At 34.8% G+C, this 15,149-nt stretch overlaps 1 pseudogene; it reads right to left on the bottom strand.

The window, feature by feature from the left end:
• Positions 1–12,088: 12,088 nt before the first annotated feature.
• LOC101445193 (histone-binding protein RBBP4 pseudogene) lies at positions 12,089–13,351 on the bottom strand (annotated as a pseudogene).
• Positions 13,352–15,149: the final 1,798 nt, after the last annotated feature.

Below are 15,149 nucleotides of genomic sequence, written 5' to 3'. Positions count from 1 at the left end.
GGCTATTTCAGTTAAGGTGTGACTGACCCAAATCTTAATCTACATGAGTCCTTAGAATGAAATTCAGACAAAGAGAGAGTAAGCCATAGAAGAAAGAAGGTGAAATCAATGAAACCTGGAAGAGAAAGGAGAGAATAACAGATACCATCTTGTGCCTTGCCATTTAAAAGAACAGGCAAGGAAAACTGACAGCCAGTCTTCTGGAAGAAAGCATTACCTTGATTAGGTAATTTTCCCAGCCTCAAACTGTAAACTAATAAATTCTTCCATTGCTTCACTATTGCATTATTTCTAATAGAAATTTCATTGTATATATTTATAAAATAAACATTATTATAGAAGAATGAAAGAAAAGGCAGTAAGATTGTTTTCTTGATTCTTTGATTATGGGAATCCATTTTTTAAACTCTGTTCTTACCCTATTAAAATCATGTCCCCACATGATGTTAGTGAGAATTTTGAAAATGGAGATGGAAAATAAGATGGTTAATTAATCTAATACCAAATATCCCTTTTCTAGTCTTGTGAATGTCCATATATCAGAAATGGTATTACAGAGTTGCCTTTAAGTTATAATGTGATGTTAACCCATCACCAAAACATTCATCAGACTGTCCTACCAGTTAACAGTGCAAAAGCAAGTCAGCCTCTGAAACTAATAGCTTTTTTAAATCCCATGGAAATAGCCTGTGAAATTCATAGGAAAATATTCTTTGTCACAAAGCTGAATGTGCAAGGATAAGTTTTGATATGGTGTCGATGCATCAAAATAACACATTTCATGCTGTGTGATAAAATTTTCACCACTGTCAAATGCAGAGAAAAAATAATATTTTAACAGGTTTACAAGAGAGCAAAACATGCTTCATTATCACTTTGAATATTTCATAAGATCAAAGGAAGAATTTTTTCCCCAGAAAAAGTCTGTTTTGTTACTGAGAAAAAAATTGTTTAGGTTTGAAAAGGTCATCATTTCTGAAGTAAAAGTTATATTTTCACTTAAAAATAAGACTTTCCAAATTTCTTCAGAATTAAAACCCACAATCTAAGAGCTACAATAAAATTGCATTGGTAGATATTTCATTCTCAATATTTTAAAAGGAAAAACCATTTCAAATTTTGTAAACACAGGAAAAATAAACTAGTTATGATTCTCAATGAGTTTTAGTGTCTCAGATGATATACTGCATTAAAGCCATTGGAACATAATATATCAGATTGAATCTGTGACCTCTCCCTCAGTAACTATGATGCTAGACAAGCTTGCATTTCCAGGACCTAGTCTCCTCTGAATAAAATGATATTGTTTATTGTATCTTCAGGTTAAAATATCCCTTGTTCATTTATTCTGCATTTGTTCAATAAATACTTAATTGAACTCTCCAACATGTTCTTCTAAGGTAGTTTGTAGAAATTTCATGGTCCTGGTCTTCCGTCTGTGGACAAATTCAAGTTAGCCATTATTTCTAAAACTATGAATTGTTCAATTAAATAGAAATGACCTATATACCATAAAAAAAGATGTGGGGCCAGGATTTTTTAAGTCACAGTAAATATAACTGTGACATTGAACAGAAATTCATTTAACTACCCAAATCAGCTTGAAAATTCATAAAATTAAATCATACTTTAACATAACTAGGAGGAAATTTTCTGAGAGATTATTGAGCAGCGATGATTTTCTCATTTCATTTACAATGCTCATAAAACCACTGCTTAATTAACTCCACATATATCAAATGTTATTCATAGCAACATAATAGTACACTTAAACAAATTTTAAAATCAAATAAGAATCAAATGAACAAGATAAGTATTCTAGGACTTACCAGGAGAAATTTCCACTTGTCTTGTTAGTTGATCAAAACTTGGTTAATTTTGCATCTCATCTGTAAACTATTTTATTATATACCACGTTGAGGAAGGATATAGCTATTTCAGGGTCTGTAATAAATGAAATTTTAGGAGTAGACAAATATCTTTTAAAAGTTTGCCTGTTACAAAATGGGAAGAAGAAGATTATTCCTCTGTAGGTTGAATATAATCCATCTCAAGCTGGTGGCTGCATAATATTTCTTAGTAATTTTATTTATTTATTTTAAAGAAACTTTAGATTATGTGTTACATTAAAAAAAAATAGTGGATTCCCATATGCCTCACTCCCTCCCCCATATAGTATTTTAATAGACATACTATGTCCAATATTACTAGTAAAATTTAAAATTCTTCAGAACTGACTGTTCAATATAACAATAAAACAGCAAAAATATTACACTAATGTAAAAAAATACTAGAATAAACCATATTTGTGGGTGATTTGATTATTTTCCTTGGGTCACAGGGAGAGGCAGGTATGGAACTATAATTAGCTAAATTAAAAAAAAAATAAAATTTACTCCTAAAGGCAATCCAAATTTAAGTATCTTATAGGTAATATGCAGAAAATTCTATACATTACCTTTAAGGTATTTATATTAAATTATACATATATGTATACATATAGAGAGAGATTTATAAAATATATCCTGAGTAAATGGAGAAGAAAGTTTAATAATGATGTTATTAATGTGGGAAAATATGAGAGGTATGGGAAGCAGGGCAAATGGGAATCCCCTATATTTTTTATGTGATATTTGTGTAATTTAAGTTTCTTTAAAAAAAATAAAGGTGACAAGATTTTGTAGCCTATGTTAAACACTGAGTTAGCATCTCAATAAATATTTTGTACCAAGTATAAATAAGTGAGTGAGGATTTTCCATTTGACCACGTTCATCAATTTATATTCCAAATTACTAAATAGTTTAAATTTCTTTTATTTGTAAATATAATGAAAATTATAACCATATATCCTAACTTTGATTTGCTTCTCAAAATATGGAAAATTTTATTGTATATGTCATGGTAGACATTTGGGAGAAAAAGAATCCTTATTTTCATGTATTTAATTATCCTTTTACATCTCCTTTAATAAAACTTTAATGTACCACATTCAAATTTATCACAGAAAATATCAAACTTTAATGTACCACATTCAAATTTATCACAGAAAATATCAAATTAAGTATACTTTTTCTTAGATAATTCTATTTATAATTCATAATGCATAGAACAAGTAGAGTCACCTAGGCTGCTCAATTCCTTCAATGCTTTACTGATTTACTTATTTGTTTATTCTTTTAGTCATTCATTAGAGAAAAAATCTATTGAATCTAGGTCAATGGAGATAAAAATATCCCAAGTTGATTTCTAGATTCCTTGCCTTCTGAATCAGAAATTTCCACACCGTAGTCAAAGGTAACAGAAAGAAAAGAAAAATAGTAGGTAACAAACAGTATTCTTTGAAGGAGAATATATATATATATATTTAATTCCCTTTGAACATCAGCTTTTTCTCACATGGCTTTATCCCCACCAGACCCAGAAATACCCATTTATGGAAGCACATTTCTAAGACAAACTTGGAATGCATGTCTTGGTGTTGGTTTTCTAAATGGATAAAATTACATATTTCACTGAATGAAAAAATGCATTACTAAAATAATGGAATAGATTACTTTCCCCTGTAAATGAAAATTGAACAATTGCATACATATTGCATTATCTGTAAGTAAATTCCTCTTTTTTCTTTCAAATATTATGGATCAGATAAATGCAACATTCCAGAGAAATTTACTCCTACATCAAAATTCCAAAGGCAAATATATGTATTTACATATTTACACACAGACATTCACACATTGGCACATAAAGTTTTAGTGTATCACATCATTATTATATCGTATTTATAATTAAAATGTCAAATTATAATTTTTCACAAAATACTCAATATGTCAGGTGTACCTGTAGGAAAAGAAAACAACAGCAATAATACATTATTTCCATACTGATGTGTGGCCAAGCTGATAAGAAGCTGTTGACAAAACAGAAATGTATAATGGTTTTTATGTGCATAGTGCTGTGAAACTGCATTCATTAAAGGGATCAAAGATCGCTACTTTCAGTTATTTTTCTATGTTAACAAATAAATGCTGTTCCAATATGTTGTTTTTCTGCTAAATATTCAATATGCTAAAATGAAACCTAATGGCAATTACTGACCTTTGTGTTCTATTAAAAAACTGTAATAAAATAATGATTTCAGATTTTTAATAACAGCTTAAATTTTCTAATCTCTCTGATAAGAAATATTTGTTAAAATTGAACTATAGATGCAGATAACAAATTTATGGGACTGCTTTCTCTTTCAAAGTTCAAGCACTGTCCTATATCACGTTAGATACCTTTTGTCTCCTGCCTATGACCCAATACTTGAGGGGGATTCATGAATATTTATTTGAATGTAATGAGGGTCAAGTTGAAACAAGGCAATGGACCAGTACCCCTTTGTCCTCTCTCCTTTCTGTAGGAGTGGATCATTTCTTAATGTGACACTTTAGATGATACATGAAGAGCAAGAGGTCCCTAATGCCTCCCACTGGCACTTCCCTGAAGGTGCAAAGGCAGAATGCTGCCCTAACGAAATAAATCATTTCTGTCTGTTAGTACTTCCCAATGCATCTTTATTAAAATTAAAAGTTAGAATCACAGATGTTCATGCTAAAAACATTTTTCTTATTCATAAGATGATATTTGGAATCGATCAGGTCATATCTGGCATTTAACAGTGAGATCATAGATCACTCTTCTTGGAGAAATTTGTGTGAACAAGTTTCGTGCATGTGTTTTGCTATTGTTTTTTTCCTGGAGGTTTCTGTGACAATTATGTTTCTTTGCAATATAATTGCTGCCCTTAAAAGAGAAGTGCATTCCACCACCCATTTGGCCCAGAGTTTTTTATTAGCTATCCATTGAAAATTCTATTCAGGTGTTTTAATCTGAACTAGTTCATTCCTTATAGGAGACCATACACCAAGAGCTTTTCAACATACTTCCAAGGCAGTCCATGGAGATCTAACTGATTTAGCACATTGATGAATAAATATTTAGGTGCTAATCACTCCTTCAAAAAATTTCTAAAAAAAATTCAATTTTAGTTTGGAAGCAGAGAATTTAATTAAACAAATTCTCTGACAATACACTTCTGTTTCAATAGACAATATTAATATTCAAAGTGGGATAAATGGAATGAGTTGATATTAATTTATATTTCTCAATTTAATTAAAATTATGATTAACCTTAAATAGATAAAGCTCAGATTATGACTCTAAAATGCTGATTTTTAATGGAGGATGTTGTCTTTATAACTTGAAATTTTGTTACCTTATGAAAAGTACAAGATCTTAATTTTCTATCTTTTATAATTCCTTCTCAATATCTAGGTGATTTCTCTAATATGGTAAAGTTCTGTAAAATATTGTGACATAAATAAACATGAAAAATATGAATTATCTTTCACTAAAAAGACAGACATTTTGGACAGTCATAGCTTAAAGAAATATACTGAGTTTTAAGGATGTGAAAGGAATGGTTTTCCATGTGGCTTTTAAGCAACAAAATAAAAAAGGTATAGTTAAAATGATACTCTAGTATAAACAGATTAAGAAAGTGCAGCCATTACATTTAAATTTTGCTATCATTCATTGTATAATAACTTATAAGTATATATATATTTGGCCTCTTTTATAGACCTTAATGAAACAATTTATTCAACGAAGTTGGGTTTGAAGGACTGTTTCCTACACCACTACTTGTCCAATGTGTTGCCTGAATTTTATATTTAAACTCCTACTTCGTTTTTACACAATTGTTTTATAAACTTTCAGTCTCTCAGAAATGTATTATATTATGAGAAAAAGAAGAAGGTGGTGAGGGGCAGAGGGAAGTCAACAATATTCCAGAAAAAAGTATATGTCTTATCATAAAAAATAAAATCCAATTTTTTAGGTGGTGGAAATATCAACACTCTTTTAGGTCATTGTGTCAGACCCATTTTTTTAGTTGTTTTTTTTTTGTTTTTTTTGTCAGAAGAACATCTACTTGACTGCCTGTTGAGGCAGGTTAATATAGTGAAACGGAGAGGGCAACTGATCTGGCAGACAACATGACCCACAGACATCACAGCCACAAACGCTGCCAAGATCTTGAATTCAAACTCAACCTTGACATTCCAGATGGAATTCTTTCTGGGGCTGAGCAGAAGCCCTGGATATTTCAGGTATGTTTCACCATTGGTCCTCACCATTGTTAGGGATATCAATAATAGCTGCGGCCCCTGCCTTTAGCATTAGTAAATAAGTAATAATAAATAGCTTAAAACAGTGACCATGCAAGCCAGAGCCCACTCTCTGCCTAGAGGAACCCACACCAAACCAAATCTTGATGCATAATTCTGTCCTTCTTTCCTATTTCTCAGTAAGCTCTGTTCCCCTGTACCCATTTCCCAATAAGTTATTTTTTACTGGCCTAACTAAATTGGCAGGTTCTTAAATTCTTTTATGAAATATAGTCAAGAACCTAGAGGAATCCAACACTTCCCCAGCTCCATTGGCAAGCCATTGCCAGGAGAGAGAAAGGTGAGTTGTGCTCCCTGAACCTTACCAGAGACAGGTGAGTTTTAATTAGGTCTTGTCTGTTGCTTATTTTGGTTCTGCCACTTTAAAGGAGGTTCCTGGATAGGTACCCACAAAACATAAACTTGGTCTGCTCAGACTTCCAGCTCCCGCTTTGAAGGTGGTAAGGGTGAGCTCCCATGCCAGGTAGATCCAAGGAAGTTCTGGGTGGTGGGTGAAATTGTCCTTGAGACCTGACTGGGCATGTGGCCTAAGTAGAGCAGGAGTCTGCCAGGAGTTTACCAGGCCCTCTCTCTGACTTCAGAATGCCTGTAACCCATTGTATCTTTTCCTCAGATCACTAGTTAACTCTTTTTAATTAGAAGTGCCTTTGATCTTTCAACTACTCCTGTCCTTATTTTGGGTTTGTGAGATGCTTTAGAATGCCTTAGAAACTGAAAATGCATTTGTTAGCAAGGCGTGGATCCCACCATCAGTAGTACCCTGAGGTTTGCTCCTTCTCGGTACTGGGAAGGCCCTGAGAGTGTATTGGTGGTCCACTAGCCTGTTTACTGGCAACTTACAGGAAATTAGTCTCTAGTGTTTTTTGTTTTTTTTTAATGGACTTTTAATTTTGGGTTTAATTGCAAAACTCAGACCCTGGGAGTTGCCATGAACTCACTCATAGCTAACTCCCAAGACCTCTGCAATGTAGGCAAAGGAAAGGTCTCCAGCCAGCTCCATTCCGAGGGCAGTGTTGCTTCAGTGTTCAATATAGGAGCTGGACCTTGATGTCCCCAAGACCTCTAAGGCTATGGGGATGCTGGGAGACATGAAGTTCTCAATCCCTAGAATGTGGGGACAGCAATCAAGGCTCACCAATTTCCCCTGTAGAATAAGGAACCTTCTCATATGCTATCAATTAAGATGAAAAGGTTTCAGGCTTTCCTAGCTCCCTGCATTTCCTTGTAATACTCCAATCCTTCCAGTGAAAAAGGTTTACAGGATCTTACACTTTGTGGGAGGTAACTAATGGGATGCAGCACCAATTCATGTCTCATTGGGGCAGGGCTTCTCTGGACCCCTTAGCAATGTACTTATCAATTGTCCAGAAATTTTCCTGGAGGAACTAAGTGGAGGGTCTTGCATGAAATTTCTGGCATAGACAGATACAGGGAGCTTGGCATCTAGGTGATTCTAAGTCAAGTCTTTCCCTAAACTAAGTTAAGTATGTAAAATTCTCTACTGTTCTAATCTGTTCTTGCTCTTACTTTGTTAGTTTGCTTGTGCTTAGGAACTCACAAATCAGATTTGGGGTTCACCAGTTACAAATTGGGTAATGGCAAAAGGTAACATGAAAATGAGTATTTAAATGTCAATACTGTCTTGCAATTGAATTTGATGTACAAATGAAATCACAAATGGAATTAATATAACTGCTGATAAAGCAGAAAAACTTAGCAAAGTTGTACTAATAAAATTGCTTTAGTTGCTTAGTTAATAAATAAAAGTATCCAATTTGTTTTTGAAATGAAAATTTACTGGAAACTGTAGCTAAGAGTTATAATCATTATACAGATGCCTTTATATTATAAAACAGCAGAGGGATAATATCTGAAATTGCTGGGTGGATTCAGCCTAGAAGCTATGATAAGGGCAATCTTAGATTAATTCACCTTTGTATATGACTACTTCAGTTCTAGCTTATGCTTGCTATAGTAATGATAATTATAAACTAAATTTACCTTAGATTAAGGTTATTTTGTGATGAGCTTCGCATATCCTTTAGACTTCAGCTATTGTGATGATAATTCTAAACTGAATTTGCCCTTGTTTTTGGTTACTTCAGGTCTAGCATCACTCCCTGCCTTTATTTATGGTTATTTAGTGACAATTTCTGGCCCCCTATGCCTCAGGGGAAAGCAAACTAGAGACAGACACCCCTGTTTCCTGTCCTTCACTGTTATTAACAACCATGCTTTCTCATGACTCCAGACAGTGGACTATATTGCTGCCTGGTAGAATTCATGACACTTGGGGTTGAATGTCCACTCTTCCAGTCCAGCAGCCACCAAAGTCCTGTTATCTCTGAGGATTGGGGAGTGGGGAGGCTCCCACCTCAAATGTTGATGTTCCTAAAAGCAATAAATTATAAGAAAAATCAGTTTTCTCTGTACCTCACTGAGAATATACTGGAATTAGTGTTTTTCATCCAACGTCTGCCAAAGTCAAAATGGGAAATAAGGAAAATTCCGAAGTAAACAAAAATTCTCTTTTAAAACATTGGGGCTAATTTGGTTATAAGTCAATAATTAAAAGGAAAAGAAATTATTGTGCAAAATTGCATGGCCATAATGCAAATTAGAGTAATTATAAATAGCCTTCAAAGAGATCTTTTAAATGTTATTTTATAGTTAATCTTATTTTGTAAAAGAATGAAAGTTTTAAGACATTTAGTCAGTTGTGTTTTTGCATCTAACTTTCTTTTTATGTCTATTTGCTCCATGTATATCTTCATGCATGGGGATGGTAATATCAAATTATTTTTAGGATTATTTTTATTTATTTATTCCCTCTCCCTTGTTGTTATACTCACTGCCTGCTTTGCGTCCTTCACTGTGTGCTCTCTCTGTGTCTGCTCATCTTCTTTTTTAGGAGGCACTGGGAACTGAATCTGGGGACTCCCATGTGGGAGAGAAATGCTCAATTTCTTGATCCACCTCTGCTCCCTGCTTTGTTGTATCTTTCATTGTTTTTCCTCTTTAGTGTCTCCTTGTTGCATCATCTTGTTGTGTCAGCTCACCACATCAGCCCATCATGCCAGCTCACTGTCTTGCTCATTTTCTCCAGGAGGCACCAGGAAACAAACCTAGGACCTCCCATTGTGTAGGCTGGAGCTCAATTGCTTGAGCCACATCTGCTACTAGGTAATATTAAATGAACAAGTGAAAGTTCTTAAAAGAGTTCTATTCAAAGTGTTAAAAATTAAGTATGTGGTTATATATGTGAATGAATATTCCTGGAGCCCAAATTAGCCTGAGCAAGATGGAAAGGTCATATAGAAATCTGAATATAGAAATTATTGGGAAAGGGAAAAAGAGTTTCCTGAGCTCTTTGATATGCCCAGCTCTCAGGTCATTGTCTTTGCAAGAACTCTAAGGGAGGGTTAAGTGTGATTGATTAAAACTCTATTTTATAGCTTGGAGAATTGAACTCAGTTTGCCTTGTAATTCCCCAATGTAAACTTTTACAAGCCTTAAAATATGGGTGGTTAATAATCCAATTGCAAAATTTCAGTAAGTAAAGGAAAAGCTCTAGAAAGCTATGGAAAGATCTTTCCTAAATTATGACTAAAACAAATTAAACAATTAAAATGTACTCAGAAATAGGAGAGAAAGATGGAAATAAGTACAAAGATTTGGTATGGGTTCCTCTAGGCCAAAAGAGCAAGATTTGACTTATGTTGTCACCTTTTAAGCTATTTATTTTTCCTCCTCTTATTAATGCTAAGGGAAGGGATCCTGGCTATTATTGATTACCCCACCGATGGTGATGGCCAATGGTGAGGCCTGTTTGTAATATTTGGGTCCCCTGCTTGGCCCCAGAAAAAAGTACCAACTGAGACCTCAAGGTTGAGGTCAAGTTCTCTGTAGGATCTTGCGAACATGTTGTCTGTCAGCCATGTTATCTGCTGGGCCAGCCAATTTAGTGTTGTTTGTGTTCTTTGTCTGCTCATTGTTTTTGCTCACTGTTTTTGCTTGTTGTTTTCTTGTTATTGTTGTTCTCTGCTCATCTGTATTATCTTTAGAAGGCACTGGGAACTGAACCTGGGGCCTCCCATGTGGGAAGTGTGTGCTCAACTGCTTTAGCCATATCCACTCCTTGCTTGTTTGTTTGTTTTTGCTTGTTGCCTGCTCTTTGCTTTGTTCATTGTCTTGCTCATTGTTTTTGCTCATTGTCAGCTTTTTGTTTTTGCTCATTCTCTGTTCATTGTCTGCTCATCATTTGTCTTCTTTAAGAGGCACCAGGAACCAAACCTGGAATCTCCCATGTGGGAGGCAGGAGCTCAACTGCTTGAGCCACATATGCTCCCAAGGAGGTTTATTTTTAAAGAATTGGTTCATGTGATTGTGGGGGCTGACAAATTTGATCTGTATACGATAGGTCAGTAAACTTGAAATTCCAGTAAAAGTGATGTTGCAGTCTTGAGTTTGAAATCCATAAAGGAAGCAGGAAGTTTGGAAACTCAACTAAGCATTGATATTGAAATATTAAATAATCCAAAATTCATAGCACTGGCCAGCAGGCAGGAAATTCTGCGGGAAGTTGATCTTTTAGTTGTGAATCAATTTCAACTTTCTGGAATCCTCATTTCTTTGTTCTTCAAAACTCCAACTGATTGTATGAGGCACACACCCACATTATTGAAAATAAGCTCCTTTATTTAAATTCAACTGATAGTTGGTTTTAATCACATTTACAAAATACCCCCAAAAAACAAGTTACTGAGTGGTTGACCAAACAACTGGTCACCATAACCTAGCCAAGTTGATGCATAAAATTAGCCATCCCAAAATCCTAGTAACCATTGAGGCCCTCAGAATACAAATGAAAAATAAAGCAAGAGTAAAGGGGCAGCTGGTAAAGAGCCTCACAGCATCTGTGGCTCCTGAATTATATATATATGTATATATACACACACGTACACATACATACACACACATACAAATGCACTTATATGCATATACACATATTGTAATGTAGAAAAGCAGTTTACTCCATTATAAGTGTTTACACAGTTAGTCCTGGAGAATAGCAGGCCTGCTGGTGAAACAGGTCACCCAAAAAGGAGATGGCACCAAACTAGTGGTCAAGGACTAACTCCTAAAAAATAATTTATCTGGGATTAATTTGCTTTAAAAACAAATATCAGCTATTGATTCACTCATCTCAACTAAACCGGACAGTCAACCATGGTATAGCTGCCACATCTTTACAACTTGGCAATCCCAAGTTTACAAAAACAATTATTTCGTGGAAAGGAAAATAAAAATATGAAACAGCACAAGAAATATACTAACAAGCAATAGTATATGGGGAAAGAAGGCGTAATATAAAATTTTGACTTACTTGAAGAACCTGACAGGAGACTGATCTACGTAGGAAAATGTGCACCCTAGAAACTCAGGTATGACAAGTTTAGTGTAGGAATCTGTACGACTTGAATCTCTACCCTATTTCCTGAATATAATATTAAACCTCATGGCTCATATGCCTTCCCCACTTGACTCTATTCCTTATTCACTAACTTTAAATGAGTCTGAATATAGCATAAGAAGAAAAATGACTACATACAATTATTCCCCTCTGTGTCTACCTCAGATCTGGGCTTGTTTCTAGAGAATTACTTAAGAAAATTTAAATATAAGTTTGTGGCTCTGCAAATTCAATTCCCTGAGTAAATATTTAGAAGACACCCAATGTCTGGGCTAATAGCATTGTTGATGGTAGCTATAGAAGGACAGCTGAGCAAGATCTGCATCAAAGTTAGTGTTAAATCAATCTCAGGGTTGAGAGAGAAAAAAGGAGAGTTTAAAATCACAAGTGCAGGCATATATAGGATCCTTGACCTTTGTGGTCCACACTTCCTTCAGGGTCTTCATCATTAAAAATGTTCTCTGCCATCTACCATACTTGCATGATATTGTCTTCTGATATAGAAAAAAAATCATCCAAGATTCATTAGGATTCCAGTAGAAATGAGATATCTTGGCAAATTGACTACCATGAAAAAATAACAACTCCGGTGACCTATTTTTGCATCTCTGGGAATTGTTCCTTTACAATTTCACTTAAATCTCAGACATTCAGTCAATCATCAGTACCACTGGAAGCCAAAATGCTTTGTGAGGTGACCACTGAAACTGGATTGTTTCATCCTTATGTGATTCAAAGGAATGCAACTTGAGTTTCAGATTTTTCAGATCTCACCAGGCTATAGTCTTGTCAAGTGATCCTGTGGCAAGCATGAACTGACTGTAAGGATTGAAAGAGAGACAGTTCACTTCAGCAGAGTGAACATTAACTGAGAGGCTTGATTTGAAAGTATTGGTTGAATGAGTATCCCAGATCATAAGTTTCTGATCATCAGCAACTGACCCAAACAGAGACTCATGGAGCAGACAATAGGAAACATCTAATACTGTTGTGTTCCTTGTAAAAATGGACTTTGCAACCACCATTTACCCTTATTTTGGAATGGCACGCATGTCCCGTAAGCAGATGGCATGATTATCTGAAGCACTAAGTAAGTGCCCATTGAGATTTGGGCTCTAAGAAAACCCATAGTCTTCCTTCTAATGTCCATGGAGATGTAAAGCTGGGTTGCACTTTCCAGAAGGGTATAGTTTAGAAAGGCATTTCGTGTTGTCAAAAACAAGAACATGCTGGATGGAGTATTTGTTGCAATGATGCAAGGGTTCTGGGGCATATAACAGGCCTTGTTCACTTCTCCTTCATGGCTGATCTTGATTTCTATTTCAGTTTTCCACTAACTGAGCGCAAACCTCAAATTTTCCTTTCTCACTATTATAATGTGATTAATCAAACTGAACATCATAATTAGAGGGCTATACATTGGCTACCACAAGGTGGTTTTGTTCATTTGACATGTGTGTCCCAGGACAAGACCATGATTGCAGAAATCTTTGTCTTTTGGTTTGGTTACATCTTGGAAGCTACTGTGCAGTGAGGCTGGGCCACTCCAGCACACGATTATAATCAAATCATAAAGAAAAAGTGTTATTTTTTCATATTTTGTACTCTTTGTTGGTCATCAAAGGCTACTAACTTATCCTCCATGGTGGACAGGAAAACATGGAACAGGAGGAGGGTGCGAGGTTCCCAGAGTTGAGCATTTTGGGAGGGAATGGATTGAGCATTGTGGGAGGGACTGGAAGGCTATGGGTGCTTTCTTTTGTGGGGCTCTATTGTTTCCCTGAATGCAAGAATTTTGACCATTTATAGGAGTACATTCCCTTTATCTGAAAAATGGGATAACAATAGTGGATAACACTGGCAGCATAACTTCATGCTAAATTACTTCTTTCTCTCTGTCTCTCCTCCTTTCTTAATCAGTGACTCAAAGGGGAAAAAGTGTACAAAAATACCCTTTCCTTTTTCAGGCTGCTGCTCCCTTCTCTTCCTCCCCCAGCTGCATTTCTTATTAGAAGAAATTCCATGAACTTTTAAATTGTATATATTAGAAATGGACTTGAAAGATTATTGACAAATACGACTGTTAATAAAAAATGTATAAACCTTCCTTTCCCGGAACACAACTATGTGCCATTAAAACAGAAGAATGTATTCTCAAGGGCAGCCTGCAAGAAATTGATTTGCTTTTTCTTAATTGGAAAATTAAATTGAATGTAACTACTGATCCCAAGGGTAAAGAAATTCGAAGCTGCCTAATGCAGCCATCAAAATATTGGCATACTCAACATATATGCATTTTCATTAAAAGATGCTTGTTTTTCTTCCCTCATCATAATTTACAGCTGTAAAGTCACAACTTCTAAGTAATTTTAAAATATATCTGTTCTGTGATAGTCTGCAGAATAATGGCCATTCAAAGGTTCATGACCTAGTCCTGAAACTGTGACTATGTTATGGTACCTGGCAAAGGGGAATAAGACTTCAGATGGAACTGAGGATGCTAATCAGCTGATGTTAAAATAAAGAGATTATCCCAGATTACCCTTATGGGCCCAAAGAATTCACCAGTGTCCTTAAAGGTAGGAGAGGGAGACAGATGCAGATTTAAGAGTAATAGGATATGAGAAAGGCTTGACCTGCTCTTGGCTTTAAGGATGGGAACAGTGCCACAAGCCAACAAATTCAGGCAACCAAGACAAGATGGAAAAGGCAAAGAAATGGATTCTTCCTTAAAGACCCAGGAAGGAACATAGCCCTGCTTACACCTTAATTTTACCACAATACTCATTTTGAACTTCAAACCTCTAGAACTGTTATATAATGAATTTGTGTTGCTTTAAGTCACTAAATTTGTGGCAATTTGTTACAGCAGCCATAGGAAACTAATACATTCTGTTTGATATTATGAATATCATGATCCTGATTTTAGGGGGAACCAGGAATTAGAAAATAAAAATGCTTGAAGAATATCAAATGATTATTGCTTTGATTAATACAGCTGCATCTCACTGATATCAAGTGCATTATTGAACTTATATTTTGAGTTTTTATTTGGTTTTAATGTAAATTCAAAGTTAAAGAATTCAAGGCCTCAGGTGACTAATTAGTTTCAAAGTAAATTTTTCAAATCATGATAGTAAGAAGATAATATATTTCATATGTGTTAGTTCAAGATAAAATTTCACCTTTTACTTTCATACATTCCCAAATTATTATTGAAGTCTTCTGTAGGGAATCAAATATGTATGGAGTGAATATATACCAGTGAAACAAAAAATAGTTATTTTAAAATACAATCAAGCTGTTAATATTCATTCATAGGATCTTTTCTAATGAAAATCAAGGTGGTCTCCCAATTTATAGTGCTAGAAAAAAGTTTCAATATCTCCATCTATCTATATCTATTTATGCCTATCTAGTTATCTACCCATCAATATCCTTT

Source organism: Dasypus novemcinctus, chromosome 1 (assembly GCF_030445035.2).
Source record: "Dasypus novemcinctus isolate mDasNov1 chromosome 1, mDasNov1.1.hap2, whole genome shotgun sequence".
NCBI classification, from domain to species: domain Eukaryota; kingdom Metazoa; phylum Chordata; class Mammalia; order Cingulata; family Dasypodidae; genus Dasypus; species Dasypus novemcinctus.
This window is presented reverse-complemented; position numbering and strand designations above follow the sequence as displayed.